Source organism: Lycorma delicatula, chromosome 1 (genome assembly GCF_047948215.1).
Source record: "Lycorma delicatula isolate Av1 chromosome 1, ASM4794821v1, whole genome shotgun sequence".
NCBI lineage: Eukaryota > Metazoa > Arthropoda > Insecta > Hemiptera > Fulgoridae > Lycorma > Lycorma delicatula.
This window is the reverse complement of record NC_134455.1, coordinates 333086230-333110523: the sequence shown is the minus strand read 5'-3', so window position 1 is coordinate 333110523 and position 24294 is coordinate 333086230. Positions and strand designations below refer to the sequence as shown.

The window sequence follows — 24294 nt, the reverse complement described above, 5'->3', positions numbered from 1 at the left end:
ATACATATGTTTAAACGTTATAAATGTCTTATAAATATATGTTTGTTTCATAGACCGGTTATACCTTACTTTTTCATCGTCCCTCGTATTTTACTGACTGTTAAGCAGTCTTGAAAGCATTCTTTTTTTAAATGAGTACAGTGTTAAATGATAACATTTACACCTAAAACAAAAAATAAAAAATAAAAGTATTTTAATATTCGTAAACAAAAATTTATTATTTTATTATTAATCTACATGCCTATTACCGAATAAAATCTAATATTCGTATCTGTAAATACTGTTAGTTTATATGACTTCCTAACAAAACTGTACATTACCGCTCTTTAAATTGTACTGAACAGAATATAGTAATCAGCTCGAAAAGCTTGAAAATGTAATAACTTAAAAATAAGTACAGCACTTAAATGACACCTCCTGCATCTGAAACACAAATAAACTTATTTTATAAATCTGAAACAATAATCAAGTAATATATTAATTAACTACACTTATATGTTCCAATAAAATTTTATAATTATAAATCAACATGTGTAAACCCACAAAAAATATAGCACTATGTTAGTGAGAAGAATGTTTACTACCGTTGTGGAATTAATACTGAACATCATGTATTTATTTGTCACACCAAACAACTCTTTGAAACAGGATGAATTCAATATGAAGCAAACGATTTTATATGTAACAGATGTACCTGAAAAAAAAAATTGATTCGTCAGAAAAATTATGTTGATGATAATGAAACAATAGTTATAATATCTAATAATTACCATAAAAAAAAAAACATTGTTACCTGTTAGAAAGTATGGTGATGATAGTGAATAATTATCACAAACATTATCTTTAAATTTAGGATCTGCATTAGAATCAGGCTGGACTTTTGAACAGCTGACCGTATATTTGCATCCTAACTACATTCTTTTTTACAAATGAACACTTCTCTAGGCACTACAACTAAACACACACAGAACATGTGCAATACATATGTTTAAACGATATAAATGTCTTATAAATATATGTTTGTTTCATAGACCGGGTATACCTTACTTTTTCATCGTCCCTCGTATTTTACTGACTGTTAAGCAGTCTTGAACGCATCCTTTTTTAAAATGAGTGCAGTGTTAAATGTTAACATTTACACCTAAAACAAAAAATAAAAAATAAAAGTATTTTAATATTCGTAAACAAAAATTTATTATTTTATTATTAATCTACATGCCTATTACCGAATAAAATCTAATATTCGTATCTGTAAATACTGTTAGTTAATATGACGATGCTAACAAAACTGTATATTACCTTTATTTTAATTATACTGAACAGGATAAATTAATCAACTCGAAAGGCTTGAAAATGGCATAATTTACAAATAAGTACAGTACTTATATGACACCTCAAGCATCTGAAACACAAATAAACATATTTTATAAACCTCAAACAATAATCAATTATAATATTAATTAACTACATTTATGTTTTCCAATAAAATCTTTAAACTATAAACCAACATGAGTAAACCAACAATATATATAGCACTAAGTTACTGACAAAAATGTATACTACCGTTGTGGAATTAATACTGAACATTATGTATTTATTAGTAACAGCGAACAACTCTTTGAAACAGGATGAATTTAATATGAAACAAAAGATTTTGTATGTAACACATGTACCTGAAAAAAAAATTGATTCGTCGAAAAATTATTTTGATTATATTAATGAAACAATAGTTATATTATCTACTAATTACCATAAAAAAAAACATTGTTACCTGTTAGAAAAAATGGTGATGATAGTGAATAGTCATCAGAAACAATTTCTTTAAATTTAGGATCTGCATTAGAATCAGGATGGTCATTTGAACAGCTGACCGTATATTTGCATCCTAACTACATTCTTTTTTACAAATGAGCACTTCTCTAGGCACTACAACTAAACACACACAGAACATGCGCAATACATATGTTTAAACGATATAAATGTCTCATAAATATATGTTTGTTTCATAGACCGGGTATACCTTACTTTTTCATCGTCCCTCGTATTTTACTGACTGTTAAGCAGTCTTGAAAGCATCCTTTTTTAAAATGAGTACAGTGTTAAATGATAACAATTACACCTGAAACAAAAAAAAAAATTATAGTATTTTAATATTCTTAAAAAAAAATTTATTATTTTATTATTTATCTACATGCCTATTACTGAATAAAATCTAATATTCGTATCTGTAAATACTGTTAGTTAATATGACTTGCTAACAAAACTGTACATTACCGCTCTTTAAATTGTACTGAACAGAATATAGTAATCAGCTCGAAAAGCTTGAAAATGGCATAACTTAAAAATAAGTACAGTACTTAAATGACACCTTCTGCATCTGAAACACAAATAATTATATTTTATAAATCTGAAACAATAATCAAGTAATGTATTAATTACTACACTTATATGTTCCAATAAAATCTTATAATTATAAATAAACATGTGTAAACCCACAAAAAATATAGCACTATGTTACTGAGGAGAATGTTTACTACCGTTGTGGAATTAATACTGAACATCGTGTATTTATTAGTCACACCAAACAACTCTTTGAAACAGGATGAATTCAATATGAAGCAAAAGATTTTATATGTAACAGATGTACCTGAAAAAAAAAATTGATTCGTCAGAAAAATTATGTTGATGATATTAATGAAACAATAGTTATAATATCTAATCAGCGTGTTTGTGATTATTCACAATCAGCTATGTTACCATAAGATGTGTGCACGATGGTGCCACATCTGTTGACCGGTAACCACAAATATCAATGTTTTGAATCTGCTCTTTCTCTTCTTCAACATTATTCCAGGACTGGTACACAATTTTTGAAACAAATCATCACAGGGGATGAGAGCTGGATGCTTCATTACAATCCTGAGCATCACATGAATGGAGACACAAAAATTCACCCCAGCCAAAAAAAGTGAAAACATCCCCATGTGTTCGAAAGTTTATGCTGATAGTCTTTTTCGATTTTGAGGGAGTTATTTAAAGTAAATTTATGCCCCAAGGAACAACAATCAATGCCGAATCTTACTGTGAGTCTTTAAAAAGATTGCGTAAAGCCATTAAAGACACGGAAAATTGAGTGATGGAGTCGGTTTTCCTCACGACAACGCTACTCCTCATTCAGCTCATATGACACAAGAGTTACTGCAAAAATTCAAGTGGGAAGTGCGGCCTCATCTGCCTTACAGCCCTGACCTAGCAACCTGCAACTACCACCTGTTTGGTTCTCTCTAGTGACATTGGGGAGGGAAGCAATTCCCTAATGATAATGAATTGAAAGAAGAAGTCCTTAAATGGTTGAAGGAAATTTTTATGAGAGTAGAAAAACTTGTCACAAAGTATGAAAAGTGTTTAGAAAAAGCTTGGTGATTATATAGAAAAATAGATAGAAATATGTAGGTTTTTTATTCAATAAAAAAAAAGATTGTCTCATAAATATGTGTTTGTTTTATAGAGGGGTGTAACTTACTTCCTTATCATCCCTTGTAATACCAGAACAATTTCCAGGCTCTTAAAGGGAAAAAGGCTTGAAAAATACAGTTTTAATTCATTTCAACCCAGTAATGGTGTGTTTGTAGTAGTCTTACAGAATCCTATTCCATAGCTTTATCTGTGATGGATTGTTTTCTTACAAGAAGTTTAATTTTTTATCCATATATTTTTAATCCTTTTAACAATATTTGGTGAGATACCAAATAAGGTGCAACTCTTGCTATTACTTTATTATTAAAAAACATATCTTAAATAATTAAAATATAGACAGTTATGTTCATCCTCTCAGTACCTTATATAAATGAGTTCATACTGCTGCTATTATAATCTGATACAGAGAATGGAACTGTTGTTATTGGTATTTTAATTTGAATAAATTTTTAAATCTGAATATGAAAAGTTTTCATTATATGTTCTATTTCAATAATAAAATCATTGTGAATTCAAACTTTATTCATCGATTGTATTTTTGACTGTATTACGTTATTTTCTTTAGAGTAAGAGATTTAAATCTATCATTACTTACTTTTGTGTTATTTATATTTGAAATTATGTGTTTATTACCTCTAATATGATCAGGATGAGTGATTATATTAGATACTTTTAAATATTTGTGAAACCTTTTTAGAAGCTGTAAAACAGCTTTTAGAAATTTTTTATAGTTTTTTTTACAATTTTACTCCTCACATTCTATTTTATTAATCCCTATTTTTTTTAAATATTATAATTAGGTTATTTAAATTGGGCTATATATAAAAAATATAATTGCCAAACACAACACATCAACCTCTGGAATATAAACTGAACTTCTTTAACCACATAATGTCTATGTCTGTAAAAAGGATGCAGTTTCAAACATACAATGAACACTGGAAAGCTCTCCAGAGGAACACTTCCCAATCTATCATACATACAAATCACATACATATCCATGTACATAGAGATAACCTTAATCATGCACACAAAACAAATGAATATCAAAGCAACTATAGATTAATAGTAACAAAATAATAATTCTGATGACCTCTACACCTCCCCTTTTAGCCATCCACATTCTTTTGCTGAAGATTAAATTCTTGGAAGCTGGACTGCCCTAAATGGGAGAACATCCAAAACAGAAGAATTTAAAACTTAAAATGTTGCACAAAGAAAAATAATAACATTATTAATAAAAATAACTATAACAAATCTTAATATACAAAATCTAAAAATACTTTTAATAATTATAAGAAAATATTTTTAAGTAGCTGGAACATAACCAAAAAAAAATGTGATCGTGCAAGCAATTTTCACGGTCCAAATCACTGTCTGAGAAGTTGACAAAATAACACACTCAAATTTTAGAAATGTTCACAATTCAACAATAATAAAAATTAAAAACAAACAGAGCTTAAGGTAAACTGAAATAAAAATTGAATGACAAAATTATACAATTTATACTAGAGTATAAACTATGGAAAGAGTAATCAACAAAATACATAGAGCAATTCCAAATTCTATAGCCAAAAATAAGAAAAAGGTTCATAATGAGTGTGTGGTGTGTATGTGTGAGTTGTTTTGTTGTACTTGATTGATAATGGGGATAAACTGATATCTATGGATGTGTGTGAAAAATGGTGTTTGTTATACATGTAATGCAAATTCATTTTTACTGGTTACTGGTTAGATGTGAATTTTTTAATTCTGCTATGATAATGGGAGGTAGTTATCACATATTGCTGTGGAAGGGTGTTAATGATGTAAACAATAGCTTCTTAATGAATCAGAATAACCTAATAATTCACCAAAATATTAAGAATTTTGATATTTTTTTATCATTGGTAAGCAGCTGGAAGATTAAACAAGATATTGCCTTTCTGAGACATGCATGAAATCACTTTATGAAGCTTCTATATATACAATAGATGGATATATATATCTTCTTTTTTTTTGTAGTAATTTTTCTAAAGCTACTAGGCTTATTGTGTTTGCACCTGTTATAGAGGATTTTACTAGTATGACAATAGATTGTGAGTCACCGGATACAGATGAGATGTTATTCTTTTGGAATATATTTAGTTTATTTTTTACACTCTGTGTTTATAGCTGGAATAAGGCAAAATTAGACTTGAAGACCTTCACCTTCCCTTTCTTCCTACAACTCTTAATGTGTTAAATGGTTAATATTAACATAAATATTAATGAAAGAATGGATAATAATGATGAACAATATCTAGAAATACTCCATATGAATGGGTACAGCTCCTTAGTTAATTTTATACTAGTTTTTTGGGGGGGGGGGCAAAAAATGGATACTAGTTACTGATAATGATAAACCAACCTGTATCCTGTATTAATTACATATTTTATAAATCAAGTTTATATAAACACAATATTTCTAGTGTTGTCATTCTGACACATTTTAATAGTTATAGGGCCCATTGAAAAATGGCTGTTGCCATTGCTATTTCTAAGGCTGAACTCAAAATAATTTTGTTAAGGATTTTAAAGAGGTTCTGGATTATGATAAATTAAGGTCATATTTATATGAACATGACTGGAGTAAAATTCTTGATAATGATGATTTTCAGTTTATAACTCTTTAGATATTTTATTAGGGTATATTAATTAATCAAAATATGTTGGATTATCATTATCATTAATCAATTTATGCCATGGACAACAGTTGGGCTGTGCATTGCAATTTCTCAGAAATGGATTGTATAAGAAATGGCGTAAAAATCCTCAGCCACAAAATTAAACTGAATACATTAAATTTCAGAATAAGATAGATGTGTGGATTATGGCAGCTAAAATTCAATATTTTAAAAATATGAATTGCCTACTAAGAATCAGTGAAAAATTATAAAGCCCTATACTGGTATGCCTACTATTAAAAATAAAATGTGTAAATGGTAAGTTGTTTCTGACGAGGATGAAATTGTGAATATTTTTAATGAATATGGTTCTTGGACCTATTCTATTTATAATATTTATTAATGACCTATTTTTACCTAAATTTTATGGTAAAGCTACATCTTTTGCAGATGATACTGCTCTAGTATATTAATCTAAAAATCTTTTCAGATTTCAAACTTATCTGGAAAATTCAGGCTTATGGTTTTGTCAATAAATTAGCTCTTAATGCTTTAAAAACCAAATATCTAATTTTTACTTTATCATTTGTCTCCAGCTTATTAGCTCCATTAATATACAATAATGGTGATTGTGCTCATATTCAATTACAATGCAACTGAGGCATTTCAGGTAATTAAATACTTAAGGTTGATGGTAGATGGAATTTGCATATAAGAAGTGAAAAGATATTAGTTTATATGCATTAAAAAATTTTTATCATATTAAAAATATATTTTTTATATGACAAATCTACTTTTACTACTTGATGGGATTACAGCAGGTAAAAAACAATATTTAAAAAATAAACTGCCAAGAATCAATGGAGAATTATATATCAGTAAAAGGGTATGTCTGCTATCAAAAATAAACTATCAATATGTATATATGGTAAATGTATTTATGGTTAAATGGTTTCTGGGTATTTCTTGATACCCAGTTAAACATTTACTTTTATTAGATAAAATGTGTAGTGCTGAAAGGTCTAGCTTTAAAATGTTTTGCATATTATCTGGAGGGCTGAAGTAAGTGGGCTGAAGTAAGTGGGCTTAAGTAAGTGCATAGTTGTGCACAACTATGTTCTAGAAATATCCTGCAGGTGAACTGTGGAGTCCCCTCAGTAATCAGTTCTTAAGCATACTCTATTCATAATCTTTATTAATGATTTGTTTTCGCTTTCGCAAATATTTTATGGTAAAGCTTATTAGATTCATTAATAAACCAAATTGTTGACTGCAATCATATTCAATTTAAATAGTATGTATCTGTCGGTATCAATAAAGATTGACACCGACCTGGTAAAAATGTAAAGATATTGTGTTGTCTTAAGTGAGAGAAAGGATAACTGAAGAAAACAGTGCATGTGTGATGTGAAGTGAATTAAGGTCTTTTTATTTTAATGTTTTACTAATTATAATTGTTCATCTGGTACTCCTACTTATGGTCAAGCTTTAGCTTTGTGGGTAGTATATTTTCATATGTAACTACAAGTTTAACCACTAGACTTACCCGATGGGTTACACTTACGTGCATTGTGTACTGTTTCTTGTCTTTTTCATGTATGTATTATGTATTAACAATTGAAAATAAATATATTTACTGTTGTCTTGTATTTCAAAAGCTCCAGGAACTAATGAAATCTCGTTATGAGATTGTACTTACATTCTTTACGTATGACATAACCTAGAAATGTCACCTCAACTTATATTTAAACTAGCACAGAGATCCATATTAACACTATTTTTTTTCATCTATTCCTCGATTACCTGCAGGTTTTTTAAATACATATTGGGATTTTCGGGGCTTTTTTTTTGTAGTTAACCATAAAAACAAATGATCAACTAAAATTGACAACCACCACAGCCAGTGTTTACTTGATACTGCTGTAATAATTCTAGCAATGAAGACAGAGCCATAATTGCCTTTTTAACATAAAATATCCATATGTACAAGAGTATGAAATATTATTTTAGTAGAGTTCATTATTCAAATGAATTTTTACTAAAATACATAGGCAAGTAAATGCTCGCGCACGGTAATATTTCGGTAACAAAAATTCAGCAAATGTAGTTATTACATCTTTTTTAGGTTTTACCTGAAGATTTATTTACCCGAGTAAGACTACTCTTTTAAGTAATTTTAACAAATAGATATTGGTAATACAAGCTGCAAAAATGCTGGACTTCTTACTAAGCAGTATTACACTTTTTTTTTAACGTAAACCTATTCAAAGCATAAACTTACTCAGTTTTTTCTAAGTACCACATCGGCGAGGGATATTCAAAACCCGTCTTGGCACAAGTCTCTCCCTCCAGATTCCTTAATTTACAAAAATCAAATTACTGCATTGACAAAACTTGATTTTTCCAAAATATTATCTGCCTTAGAATAACTAAAAATTATGTAGTGGGAAGTTCATATATTAACCTTAGTGGATATTATCCTCTAAAGAGAATAAGATGTTATCAACTTGCTTTAAACAAGACTTAAGTCCTGTAAGGGCGTCCGACAGGATTTCTGAAATCTGTAGCAAAAGAAACAAACCTGAAAATCGCTTCTAATTAATATATTACATCCAGCGATCCCTTCTAATTTGATACTTACGCTTAACACCAAAAACCTGAAGAATACACGTACACTAGCTGCTTTTAATTGATAAAACATCTTACAAATTGATGTTCAACTTTTTCAAATTTGTTCACTAAATAGATGTAAAATGTAATCACGTCATTTCTTAAACAAAATTGGACCAAGATTTACGTGGTCACTAATCTCTAACTGGATAAGGGATCCTTATAACGTAAAATACAATAAAATGTTCAATATTGACCACAAAAGTTCAAAGTCGAGAGTTCCAACGTTCAAATCCTAGTAAATGTAGTTCGGATTTGAATACTAGATCGTGGATACCAGTGTTCTTTGGTGGTTTCCCCCTCCCAAGACCACTGATGATGATCTAGCAGTTACGAATTGCGAATCTCAGTGGTTCCCTGGCCTCTAATCCCGGGACCCCACAGGATCCGGCGATGCCGTGCTCTGTGAGAGTTGCTCACCCAGTAGGCCGGGACTCGATCTTTTCTTTGGGCCATGTCTCAAACCAGTTCCCCTCCAAGAAGCAAGGAGGGGATCTACCCGGGTTTCCGGTCTTTTTAATTTTCCCCAAACTCAACGGTCAATCATTGAGAGCGGCCACCTCAGCGAACCGTCCTTTCATAAGCAGTGCTGCCTTGTATTTCCCAACCACCAGTGTCTGTCCCTATCCCACTCAATAGCGTATTATTCTGGTTACCATTGAGGCTACGTTATCCCATTCATGTTTTCCTTTAGCATGTACTGCAGCGTGTTTTCCGGATGCAACTGGCTTATTCCAAATGAGTGCCTAATCTCGTTCCACCTATTACATCAGTATATGACAGACACAATTCGTATTGTGAGATAAGTTCTTCTTCTTATCAAAGGCCTCGGCCCACGCCGAGACCACGTATAAAATAATTGTCATCGCAATTGACAAAATCAGTCTCCTTTTCGTTGGACCATGTTGGAACATGGACCCCAGGTATCTGCTTATGAGCCTGTTTAGCTTACCAATCACAGCCTTGACACGCTGCGTCACCTTGTTCAAGTGCTCCGTATACAGCCTACTGATTTGCAACCACACACCTACATATTTAATACATCTAGATGTGAGGATTATCATGCCACCTACTCTGACTTATTTCTCCGATTCTTCTCCTGCCTGTTAAGGACTGCCGATGACTTATTAGGCAGGCGCTAATGTCAGTACTTTTTCTTCAAGCCATCTTTGTATACTATCGACCGCGACTGCTGCACAATCCTCTACCTCTTTTTCCGTCTTGCCGGCGACCAGGAGAGTAGCCAGGTCGTTGGCATAAGCTATCCCCTTCAAACTCCAGTCTCAATTCTCCATCGAAGGCAAAGTTCCACAGTAGTGGCCTAAGGACAGACCTCTATGGAACCCCCCCGAATTATCTCTACCGGAATTTTACCCTCTTCGGTACATACATGTATTTTCCTCTGGAGTAGATAAAGAGTTTATTATGCCCCTCAGATAATTACTAATATTCCTTCTCGTAATTCTTCGTTGATTGCAGGCCAGGGCAGACAGCCGAAAGCTTTCCGGACGTCTAGCAGGACCACTAACGGAATCCTCCTTCGACAACAGGTGCCACCCGTTTGGTATGCAGATCAGTTACTTACGTATTATAACGCATCAAACCTGAACCTCCCCTTCACAAAACCTTATAGGGGAGAATCCCCCCCGGCATTTCTAACTCCGCCAATACACGATCAACAATCAGTCTTTCGAATAGTTTACTGATCGTGTTTAACAAACAGATTGGTCGATACGTGACTCCTTCCATCTCTATATCCCTCTTATTCAATACCAGAAACAGTCGTGCTTCTTTTCAGCACGCCGGGAAACGAGAGCCCTCTAGGGCCTGATTAAAGGCATCTAACACAATCCAGGGTATCTGGCCACCATTTCCTTGACTATTTTACCTAGAACCAAATCTGGTCCTGGACTCTTGTTGGGGTGTAATGTCACCACAGCATTCTTGAGCTCCCCGATCGATGTCACCACAGCATTCTTGAGCTCCCCGATCGTGAACCTCGTGTTGTGTTCAATTGTCATCTCTCTCCATTCTGACTCAACTACTGGGAAGAGTTTCTCTACAACTCGCAGCACCCCTCACTAGAAAGAGGGAGACTGATCGTCCAAATCGGTCCAAGACCAGTTTGTAAGCACCCTCTCCAGGGGTTTACTTCAAGGTCTTCCAGCAGTTCGTGCCATACTCTGACCTTGGTGTCCTTTATTGCATTTGTTAATGCCTTTCTGACACGGCAGTAATCTTCTCTTAGCCCCTCGTTTACCCTACCGTTCCTTTTAGTATCTTGCTACAGCCTCCTCCTCGAGGCAAGTGCTGCAGCTCTTCTTTATGATAGCACGTCTTCATGCATTTTCTACGTATTCCGACAATCTTTCTGGCGTGATCAGAACATACCCGATACCTCGTCCACATCTCTTGTCACTGTTTGTAGGTTTCCAACGTGAAACTAACTAGTCCAGGCCGGATGTGCCCAACGGTAAAGATGATTGCGTGGTGGTCTGTGCTAATTCTTCTTGTTTCACTGTTCAACCACACATCTCAGAAATGGTCGACCTGAGACTGTACAAGACTACATTTCCCTTAAAACTCATAAATATCATCCTCTGCACTGATACCTGACGGTGATTCCCGGAAGATAAACAGGAAAAAGTGTTCAATATTGAAACATACTCCAGCGCCACGGAATGAGCGGCTGGGAAATAAATAAAACCATTGTACGTATGTGCGACTATAATAGTGATGGTAGGGATCGTTATTTTACTCCAGTCAGATAACCAAAAGAACGGCCATTTTCACAACACAACCAATCAAGAATTAATTCAACCAATCTGATATAATAATGGACAATTTGACCAGGAATTTGTGTGTAGAGAACTTTATCATAGTGCATATTACGAGGTGTACCTAATTATTTTAAAAAGATTTCTTACACATTTTGATAACTGTTATTGATGATGATGATGAAGATGATCGCTGAACAATGACTGACCTGACCCAATCGGTAGTCATTGAAACGTGATCTGTGATCTAATCGGTGCTCATTGAATAGGGATCAAGTATTCAATGAACGGTGATTTATGACCTGATCGGTGCTCAATGAATAATGGTGATCGGACCTGATCGTTGTCAATGACAGCTGATTAGTGATGGTGGTGATTATTAATTGTCAGTGTTATGTTAATGTACTTAATCTACCCTAATATTTGTTGTGTATTTCAGATTACAATAATCTTTAAATCGTCGATAAGACACTGCCATAAAATTTGTAAAAATGTTTGATAATGTAAAATTAGTGATGGTGGTGATTATTAATGTTAAGGGTAAATTTAGTTAATGTACTAAATAATCTACCCTAATATTTGTTGTGTATTTCAGATTTTAATAATTGTTAAATCATCGATAGACACTGCCAATTGAATTTGTAATAATGTTTGACTTAGCAAGCTGTGTATTATATATTATTTGATAACATAAAATTATTTTACATAATCTCGCCGCTTTTTGTGCTCTAGCCGCAGGAATTAGTGTGTGGACTACGTTGGTCATACTGTTATATTTGATAATGTAAATCAATTCCCAGAATAAATTTACTTCAAACAACTAACTGTTCAAATACACATACAATTGGGAGTGACGAGATGTATGGCTAACACTGTTGTAGTGGTAAGAATAAGTTATAGCAGAATAAAGTTAAAAGTTCCATAAAGTTTAAAGAATGTTTTTCTTTAAAATTTAAGGGACTTTCAAACATGAAACTAAGCAATATGAATTTGTGCCCAACTTTCCCACCTTGACTCAAAATAATCAGAACCCAAAATAATCAGTGAATTTTATTGAGAAAAACTATGAATTCTCTGGGAAATTTTAAAACATTTTAAACTTTTACCTTTAACTTTTTTCCAGATGTTGATTTTTTATAAATATTTACTAATTAAATTCTTTATGTACCAGGGCATATCATTTAAACCTCTGTTTGTGCATCACTTCTGTTTGGAAAATAAACAAATAAAAATCTACTATAATTAAAAAACAATAGAACAATGTTAAAACCTGACAGAAAATTATATTAATTATATTTTAATTTTAACAATTTTCAGTAAAATTAGAATCTATGACTAAAACATATATTTTATAAACAATAATAATCTGTCTATTGGTGTGTTTTCCATCTACTATTTATAGGCACCCAATATGATACAAAGCTAAAATTGATGTTTACATTGCCACTGATTGTAATGATTACAAAAATTAAAAAAAATATTGAGTTTTTTCAATAGGAAAAGAGCAGTAAACATTTTTTCCAAAATTCATACTTAAAATTTATGACTAGTGAAACGATAATACCTTCAAACGTCAAGGGTATACCTACATTCAACAGGTAGAAATAAAGTGGGAGGAGAGGTTTCAATGAAGTGTTGCACCTAAAATATTCACAAACAAAACTTTCCTCTGGTATCTTCAAAATTAATTTATGTTTATTTATTATAATTGAAGTACTAATTGCAATATACTTAACCAGTATTTGCTTTAAAAAAATTCATGAAAATTACAAACTTTGCTTATAAATTAAGCAAATTAGAAGAAATTTACCAAAATTCTGAAATGTTATAATATAGAAAAAGAACTCAAATTTTATAGTCACTTAAATAGAATGGATGATACTAAATTAATTTTTTTTATAAAAGGAAAACCTAAATAATTGTGTTTAAAGTTTTTAAACTAGTCTGTTTCAGATTAATAAAATTGTTTCTTCCAAATGTCTTATGCAGCTAATTAATTTATTTATTAAAAGCATACACAATTCACAAAAATACAATATATATATATATATGTATATATATATATACTGTACATACTGTATATGACTTACAGGTCCAATGAAGTAAAATATATATATCTAGATATTATCTCATTCCTATTTACTCCAAGAAGAAGCTGATTTAAAAAGGAGCTTAAGACTTTTGCAAGAAAAATTCTATCATTTTGAAAATAATTTAATAACCTAAGTATTATTTATTTTTTTTGTTATGCTGTTAAATGAATAAATATACTGTACTATGCTTTTCACATTCATATAACAAATTTGAGTTTATGAATAAAAAATTTTGAAGCTTTAATTTAAATCTTTGTCTCAGCTCGTAAAAGCTTACACGTTTCTTCATGTACAAATGTTAAACACTGTAAGCAAACCATTAAAATAGACAGCTAGAATGGGGAAATCATTAATGCTACTTAATATTCAGCAGGAATAACCATTACGCAACTGATAATTTTGAATAAAATTCTTAACATGGTGATTAGAACTGATAGCAAGCAAAAATAATACAAAAGAACTTAGTTCATGAGCGCAAAAAAATAATATTAAAACTGTAAAAAAAAAAGTTTCAAGTAAAATGTACGTAAAACTTTAGGTCTAAATTATCATGTGGTTCAAATTAAATACAAATGTTAACTCTTAAAAACCACTTATATTTTTAATTTATCTAGATAACATTTTATCAAGTAGAACTCTACAAATATTTAATGTGCAATGCAGTCATCAAAAACTCACTTTACTATTTTGTACAGTAAGTCAACCAAATTAACAAAATGTCATCATTACTTACTTTTTTCATCCACTTGTTTAGTATAGAGTAATATACAGTATTCCTTACTTTTAGTAAGAGACTGTGGACAAAATATATTTCAATATTCACAGAAACCGATCACTAGATTTATAAAATAATTTTTTGTAGTAATCAGTCAACTACACCAACAAACAAACCTATGCCATTAAATTAATTGAGTAAAAACTATAAACACAGCGTTTGTAAGGACAATATCTTTCAGACAATCACATCACTATTAAACCAAAAAATCCTTAATCTGCCAACATTTTGATTTTTAAAGTATAAGCGGGAAACAATTGTAAATCTTATGAATGTAAAGTTAACTAAATGTATTACAACCAATATTATTCTGAAACTTATCAAAAATCCAATAAAAAAGAAAAAAGAAATTAAAATACTATCTATATTTATAATATATTATTAATTTGCATGAATTCATTATCTTTCTTTGACACACATACATCTCTTAATTTTTTTACTTCCTTGTACAATATAAAGGAATTATTGTATTTGCGAATAATTTCCATATTATTAACTTCAACAATATTCTTTTGTACAGACCCTTCATTATCTGACAGCAGCCAATCTTCAGATGTAATTAATAAGATGCCTCAGCAATAATTTATTTATTTTCAAAAACAATTTAAGGATATGTAAAATGTTTAAAAAAAACACGTACAGAAAAATTACACTGGTTGAATCCTCCTTATGACTAATGAAATGATAACCTTCAAATGTCAAGGTTATACCCACACTCAACAGGTAGAAATAAAGTGGGAGGAGAGGTTTTAATGAAGTGTTGCACCTAAAATATTCACAAACAAAACTTTCCTCGGGTATCTTCAGCCGCAGTAGTAAAGTAAAGCAGCTCAAGTTTAAGACAATTTTGATGCAATAAATTAATTTATTGCAAAGATATATTATATTTATTAATAGTATAAAATATAGTACATTTATTAATATGCCAATAAAAAATCATGGTACTTACGTATTAACACCACCGCAGCTACAGCTTTATTTAAAAACAAAGTAGTCAATAGGATTTCGGTGGAAAATGGGCTGATATAGTTTAAATAAAAATAACCTTTATTTATTTTATAAATATAATTTAACCAAACTTAACCTTGTGCAATTATTTATTATTTAAATAACAATAATTACTGAATTTATTAAAAAAATACTCAAAAATTGCTGTGTTAATAAGTCAAGGTTAGCGAGCGAAGCGAGCGTAGGTTAAGTTTGGTTAAATTATATTTATAAAATAAATAAATATAAATAACCATTTCTTAAAATTAATAGACTCAATAAAATAAATACTCAATTTTAAATAAAGCTGTAGCTGCGGTGGCATTAATATGTAAGTACCAAAATCATTCCACATCAGTAATAATGACTGGTCTTGTCTATAAATAAAAAAAAAGCTGACTTTCCCATGGGAGAGAAAGTACCTTGAATTATTCTCAGGAAGGCGTTGTTGTAATCACTACAACCCAAAATTAAATTTACATACAAATGGACCCCACTCAAATTCATAGTCTCATTCAACTGGTAATTTCTCCCTTTCTAAAACTAACAAAATGATGGTGACAATTACAATGAAACGGGAAATACTGACAATGTTTTATCCTGATGATTATTTCTAAAATCAAATAAATGCATCTCCAACAATATTCATGCGTATACTCTATTAGTATAAATCTTAAAACCTTATCAGTATGTCATCATTAAATCAAGTAAAAAATTAGCAATTACAAAAGCAAAATTAATTTAACAAAATCTCAAGGATCAGTAAAATTAAAAAATAAAAAAAAAACAAACAATTATAACAAATAAATTGATCAATATGTGTTTAAAGTGTATCAGTGCTGATTCATCCACTGATAACTTAAAAATTTTGTTTTTGGCAACAATAAATATATATATATATATATATATTTATGTGTGTGTGTGTGTGTGTGTGTGTGTGTGTGTGTGTGTGTGTGTGTGTGTGTGTGTGTGTGTGTGTGTGTGTGTGTGTGTGTGTGTGTGTGTGTGTGTGTGTGTGTGTGTGTGTGTGTGTGTGTGTGTGTGTGTGTGTGTGATATCAAACCATGCCTTAAGTAGGTAAAATCAATTTTTCTGATTTTCACCATTTCTAATAGAACACAAAATTATGAAATTGTTGACCTTCTATCTAAAATATGCAATTGATTTTTCATATCTGTTTTTCTGAAATGTTATTAAATAAATAAGAGTTGTTACCTTTAACGTTTTTCCAGATGTTGATTCTTTTTTATGATCATACTTAAAGTCTTTATGTACCTGGGCATGTTATTTTAATCTCTGGTCATCACTTCTGTCTGGAAAATAAACAAATAAAAATCTACTATAATTAAAAAACAATAGAACAATGTTAAAACCTGACAGAAAATTATGTTAATTATATTTTAATTTTAACAATTTTCAGTAAAATTAGAATTTATATTTTATAAACAATAATAATCTGCCTGTTGGTGTGTTTTCCATCCACTATTTATAGGCACCCAATATGATATACAAAGCCAAAATTGATGTTTACATTTCCCCTGATCACAATGGTTACAAAAATTAAAAATTATTGAGTTTTTTCAATAGGAAAATAGCAGTATACGTTTTACCAAAATTTTTACTTAAATTAGTTTGAGTAATTCAAAATTAATTTATGTTTATTATAATTGAAATACTAATTGCAATATACTAATCAGAATATATTTACTTAAAAAAAAAAGTCTAAAAAAATTCTTGAAAATTACATCACCATTTATAAAAATGATTGATTATATCATATTGTAAAAATCAGAAGAACTTATTTTTTCCTTACCTTTTTTTAAAAAAAGTAAAACCACTTGTTATTCAAGTTGAATTAAATTTAAAATATTGGCTGGTTTGAGAGAGTTGAGCTTAGAAAAGATTCATATATTTCCACCATAGATGGTTTGAAAATAATGATAACATAAAATTCACAAACAATTTGTGTTTGTAAAAAAACAATTATAATAATTATAAAAGTACAAAAATAATTACATATCTGGAATTAATAGTTTATTTTTGTAAACTTTCCTAAAGGCGTTAAAATTTCCTAAATGTCAATAATAAGACACCAAGCATAATAAAATAAACACTCTCAAAAGTTTAATTTTTGGGAGGAATTTCCAAACCCTTTGAAATAAAAACTGTGCTGGGAAAAGGTGATGGTCTCTCAGTAATATTGTTCAACTACACCCTGGAAAAATTTACTGAGAAATAGAATATGATAATACCAATATTTAATAAAAAAGAAAATATAAAAATGGAGCACAACATCTAAATGTTTAAATGTAAATGTTTTAGCATTTGCTGAGGATTTGGTAACTTCGGCAATAGACATTAGAGAATTCAAACATTAGAAAATGTGCAAACAAAATCAAGCTGCAAATTTCATATATTGGATTCCAATAATAAATGTAGAATCCAAACCATGAGAATTTCAGTATAACAATCACTAAAACAAGTCCAAAAGTTTAAACATTTAGGTGAAATAATTACTTTGAATGTTTTTAAAAAAAAAAAGAAGTAATAGCCGCCGGAACACAAAAAATGAAAGTGGCTTTCAACAAAATAAAAAATTCTTATTCAAAAACCCATAATTAAGACACTAGGAAAGCATAATTTTACAGAAGTGTTGTATAGTATGTAAAGTCTACAGAATTTCTAAGGAAAATCTAGTAACTGTTAAAAAAATAATTTTAAGAAAACTCTATGATCAAAACTCAAGTATAGTTCTTATAAATTAAGCAAATAGAAGAAATTTACCAAAATTTTGAAATGTTATAATTTGGAAAAAGAACTCAAATTTTATAGTCACTTAAATTGAATAGATGATAGTAAATTAACATTTTTTTTTTATAAAAGGAAAACCTAAATAATTATGTTTAAAGTTTTTAAACTAGTCTGTTTCAGATTATTAAACTCTTTCTTCCAAATGTCTTATGCAGCTAATTAATTAATTTATTAAAAGCATACACAATTCACAAAAATAAAATATATATATATTACTGAATATGACTTACAGGTCCAATGAAGTAAAATATATGTATATATTACCTTATTCCTATTTACTCCAAGAAGAAGCTGATTTAAAAAGGAGCTTAAGACTTTTGCAAGAAAAATTCTATAATTTTGAAAATAATTTAATAACCTAAGTATTATTTCTTTTTTTTTTGTTAAGCATAGTACATTATATTTATTCAATATAGTTACTATGCTTTTCACATTCATATAACAAATTTGAGTTTACAAATAAAAAATGTTGAAGCTTTAATTTAATTCATTTGTCTCAGGTGGTAAACGTTTACACGTTTCTTTATATACAAATGTTAAACACTGTAAGCAAACCATTAAAATAGACAGCTAAAATGGGGAAATCATTAGTGCTACTTAATATTCAGCAGGAATAACCAATATGCAACTGATAATTTTGAATAAAATCTTTAACATGGTGATTAGAACTTACAAGAAAGTAACTTAATAATGCAAAGTAACTTAGTCCATGAACACAAAAAAATAATATTAAAACAGTAACAAAAAGTTTCCAAAAATTTAGGTCTAAATTACCGTGTGGTTCAAATTAACTACAAATGTTAACTTCTTAATCACTTATATTTTTAATTTACTTAGTATACCTCTTTATAACAATTTATCAAATATACCTCTACAAATATTTAATATGTAAAGCCGCTTTCAAAAACTCAATTCAACATTACGTACAGTAATTCAACAAAAATAAATAAATGACATTACTTACTTTTTTCATCCACTTATTTAGAACAGATTAAATATGTATATATCATTTACACACTTTTATTAAGAGGAGCATGTGCGAAAAATTTATTTCGCTATTCACGGAAACCAATCAGTAGATCTATATTATAATTTTTCGTAGTAAGCATTGGAGAACTAAACCACCACACAAACGCACGCCATTAAATTAATTGAATAACAGCTAGTAACATAGCGTTTGAAAAGACGCTATCTTTGCAATCGCATAATAACCGGAAAATCCTTTACTGCCGACATTTTGATTTTTAAAGTCTACGCGGGAAACAAGCCAATTGTAATACTTATGAATGTAACTAACTAAATGTATTAAAACAAATATTATTTTGGAACTTATAAAAAGCCTAATGAAAAAGAAAACTAAATTAAAATACTATCTATATTTATAATATATTATTAATTCACACGAATTCATAATCTTTTTTTAATACACATCTTAATTTTTTTACTTCCTTGTACGAAGTAAAGGAAGTATTGTGTTCATGAACAATTTCGGTTTTCATATTTCCGAATATTTTATAAATGGGGTATATTAACCTTTTATTGTCAATCATGTTCAATTATAAACATATAAAATATTCTTCAATTTTTAATTTTTTGGTTGTCCCAAATTAATGGTTAGGCGTTTTTAATTTGGTGTAATTTTAAAAAGTTAGAATTTAAGGAAAATTAAAAAAAGGAATTTTTACTTTTTGAAATCAGCCATTAACAAATTAATTTTCCATCTGTTTAATTAATTAATAAACAACAAATTAATCTGTCAACATTTTATTTCAATCCGAGTTACCAGTGGTAACACGAATTGAAATAAAATAGTCATCTGACTATTTAATTCTAAAGAGACCTGAATCAAGAACAACACTTTCTGATTGTAAACTATTCATGTCCCCTACCGTTTTAACACATTTTTACTAAAAATTAATATAAATATAACTTTATATGATCAAATACTTTCTAATGATTTTTAGCTTAAAGATAAGAAAAACAGTTGACAATTCACTTTCAAACTTTAAGTTAATTATTCTTCCAAACACTACCTGTAATTATCAGTTCTTTCTTAAGCCCGGTTAGTGGTGGTATTACATTGACATCAGCTATCATAAATATGTAGTTAAACAATACATGTTATCTACATTATCTTTGTTAATTAAATATCTTGTTTTTGTAATGTGTTGTGTGGTTATAAATTTCACAATTGTTAAAAGGTATTCTGAATTTGATTCATAGTGATGTGTAAAATTTTACTTGTCAGTTATAAAGTATGTATACATGTTCTATTTTTATGAATTGATTTGCAAAAGTTTAATATATTAATCTGTGTTTTAAACAAAATTGTGATGTAGTTTTTACTGTTTTTTTTTATTTATAAACATTTTGATTGCTGTGTTTATAAATGTCCACTCTCTTAAATTCTGTTTATTCTAAAAAGATGATTGTAGTGGAATTGGAATGATACTTTCCACCTGTTGATAGATATGAAACATTACCATGGTGATATTCCAATGTTTCCTCTGATCACAGGCATGAATAAAATAAGATGAATAAAAGAAAACAGATGAATAAAAGAAGATTTCAGTGTCTTTAAAGCATTAATATCTATCTAACACAGTGTAAGAAAGTGTATATCAGTTTAAAAGACAGATCTGTAGGCTTATAAGTTTCAACAGCCTGTGTATGGTTAGAAGGTTCAAAATGCTTCTCTAAGAGCAGAGACACCAAATTTTTAACAGCGAAAAAAAAATGAAATTAAATTGAATGTTTTACCGAGATCACAAAAAAATGAAAATAAAATCTTTTTGCTGTTTACATTATTTAAAATATTTGTTAAATAATTTGATGTAGACACCATATGACTTCCTTTATGACTATTAAATTACATGTACACAATTTTTTTAAATGAAAAGTACATAATAAAATTTTAGTGATATTTTTTCTTTTTTTTTTTTTTATTGTTACTATTGAATCATTATTTATCGTAAAACTTTTTTTTACAGTCAAAGGTTAATAATTATTTTTAAATCAATATGTTTAAGTCAGAACAAAAAAAAAGAAAAGTTAAAACAAAGGAGCTGAAGTCTGTTTCAAACCGATGTGCCGCCTTCTCCTTGTAAGTTCCAAATAGTTTTCATAAATTAAAATATTTTTTACTGTAACTGGAACCAATGAAAATAAGTACTACTTATGACATAGAATTGAAAAGATAAATATGAGGGCTTATTACTGCAGTTACTTAATAGTCAAAAATCAAATTTTCTTTGGATTTTTGTCTTTTTTGGACACTTTTGGTACAGTCGATTGTAATCAAAACAGCAGGTGCACAACTAGATGTTACACCAGTCTAAATTCCAAAATTTCAACATCCTACAGCTAATCATTTTTGAGTTATGGGGGATACATACATATGTACATACAGATGTCACGCCAAAACTAGTCAAAATCGATTCAGGGGTGGTTAAAATGGATATTTCCATTAAAATCTGAAAACAAAATTTTTTTGCGATCACAATACTTCCTTAGCTTTGCACAAGGATGTAAAAATGGAAATATCTGAATTAGTAAACAAACGTTTCCTTAACCTATACTGAAAATCTGTTAATATGCTATGCTTAGCAATAAATTTCAAAAGTCCATTTTTCATAATTCTTTCTAACACTTTGGAAAATACAGACATATCTAAATCTGGCTATAGTTTTCTAATTAATTTAACACCATTTCTTAAGGATATGAATAAGAATGAAAATTTAAAGCAGCTGGCAACATTCCTTAATTTGTATAAAGGATGACAGCATCTATGGTTTTTTTTTTTTTTTAAATATTGGCAGGATTTAATCAGTACTTACAGAATGTGTACATTTTTAACATTTACTTTTTTTATTAAAATAAAACAAGTTTTAAAACAGTATTTTTATTTCCTGTTATTTGATAACCTTGATGATAATAATAACTGTTATTTGATATCATTATGCATCAACATAATGATATTTTTGATGCAGAATAGGGTGTTACTGATGGAGTTCTCCATGGAAGGAAGACCCTCTACTTAAAAGGTTATGTATGAAACTAGTGTTTCTTCAAATTTATAAAAGTATTTTAATAATTTTGAACAACAGCTTGAAAGTATAACATGCAAGAAATTATTATTACTATCTGATGTTATGAATATGAGTACTTTCTCAGTACTTTATTGATGAAAATAATTTGGTTTATTTCACAAATATTGATGAGCTTATATTGCACTTAGAACAAGTTCATAAACCTGAGGACTGGTGTCTTTTCATAGATTTGTTCAAGTATAGTTTAAAAGTGGTTCTACTATACAACGGTAACAAATATCCTCTGATACCAATCGCTTATAGCATTAATTTGAAAGAGAATATAATGTGATGAAAGACGTTCTTGAAAATATAAATTGTAAAAAACATAGCTGGAACATATATGGTGATTTGAAAGTTATAGCTATTTTTTTAGGCATGCAATTAGGCTACACTAAGTACATGTGTTTTCTTTATGAATGGGACAGCCAAGCTATGGATAAACATTATGTTACCAAAGAGTGGAAGAAACGAGACAACTTAACTCCAAATGGGAAAAATATTATTTATGAGCCCTTAGTTGAATCCAAAAAAATATTTTTACCCCTTCTCCATATTGGACTAATGAAAAATTTTTTAAAAGCAATGAAGAAGTATAGTCACAGATTTTTATGCATCAGGCAGAAATTTCTGAATGAAAGTGAAGGAAAAATTAAAGAAGGAATATTTGTAGGTCCTCAAATAAGAGAGTTGGTCAAAGATGATGTATTTAACTCAATGTTAACTAATGTAGAAAATGCAGCTTGGGCTTCATTTAAAGAAGTTTGCAAACATTTTCTCGGCAAACAAATATATGACAATTACCATGTTATTGTTATCCAACTTCTGACTTCATACAGAGCAATGGGATGTAATATGTCCTTGAAAATACATTTCCTCCACTCACATCTGGATTTTTTTTCTGGACAATCTTGGAGATGTAAGTGACGAACATGGTGAATGTTTACACCAACACATTTCAGTAATGGAAAGCTGCTATAAAGAAAAATTGAATATTAACTTGTTAGCTGATTACTGTTGGACATTAATTCAGGATGTGCCTGAGGTTATTTATAAAAGAAAACCATCAACTAAATCATTCTAACACTGTCAAATTATAAATTTTACAGATTTTAACGATATTTTTCCTTATTTTTTTTTTATAAAACTAAGGGTAATAGAAAAATTGTATTTACAGATCTGTAATGTATGCAAAAAAGCAATACAAGAAATGGTATCACACTTAGAGAAACATGAAAAAAAATGTTTTTTGTCTATCAGTGATATTAATAACATTTAGGTTTATCTAATAATCAGTTGATGTTATTTTAAAATTCATTGAGAGAGTAATAATGTTTATGTAAAATAAATTATTTTAATTTCATTTAAATAAATTGAACCTGAAATCTTTTAGATCTTGAGGTAGCTTATTAAAAAATAAAAAAATAAATCAACGGAAATATTGGATCATTCTTGAAAGTCAAATTATTTTGTAATGTAACATGAAAATAATTGTGTTGCCTGGTTTGATACAAGGAACACATCCTTGTTATGTTAATATTGTGCTTTTTGTTTATTTATTCATTTATTTTATTTTTATATTTACTAAAAATTTGCCAGTAAAAATAAGCAGACAGACATCTAATGATCAGTTCATTTTGACTTTTTCAAACAACCCCAAGATGTATATTTTAGACTGCAATAGACGTAGACATAATAAATAGTTAACAATACCAAACTTATCGATAGATTGAGATATCTCAAAGTGAAATAGTGAAAGTTTTATCTTGTTGCAGACAAAATCAATTCAGTCATCCATGAAAATTTACAAGACATTATCTACCAAGGTGCTCATTTTACGCTGTGGATAAAATATAAAATTTTACACACTGAATGGTTCCTTGAGTCATTTTACATTTTAGGTTTCTTTAACAATGTTATGTATAAAAAATACTGTTGTAAAAGTTAAAATTATATAGCTTTTATTTAAAA

The 24294-nt window shown here is 29.3% G+C and overlaps 1 long non-coding RNA gene across 1 annotated transcript; it reads right to left on the bottom strand.

Moving 5' to 3' along the window:
• Positions 1-3357: 3357 nt before the first annotated feature.
• LOC142334271 (uncharacterized) lies at positions 3358-19382 on the bottom strand. Its single transcript, XR_012758817.1, has 3 exons — positions 19200-19382; positions 16640-16737; positions 3358-4639 (listed from the first exon to the last, which is right to left on the bottom strand). It is a non-coding gene; the product is annotated as an uncharacterized LOC142334271 (long non-coding RNA).
• Between the last annotated feature and the right edge of the window lie 4912 nt (positions 19383-24294).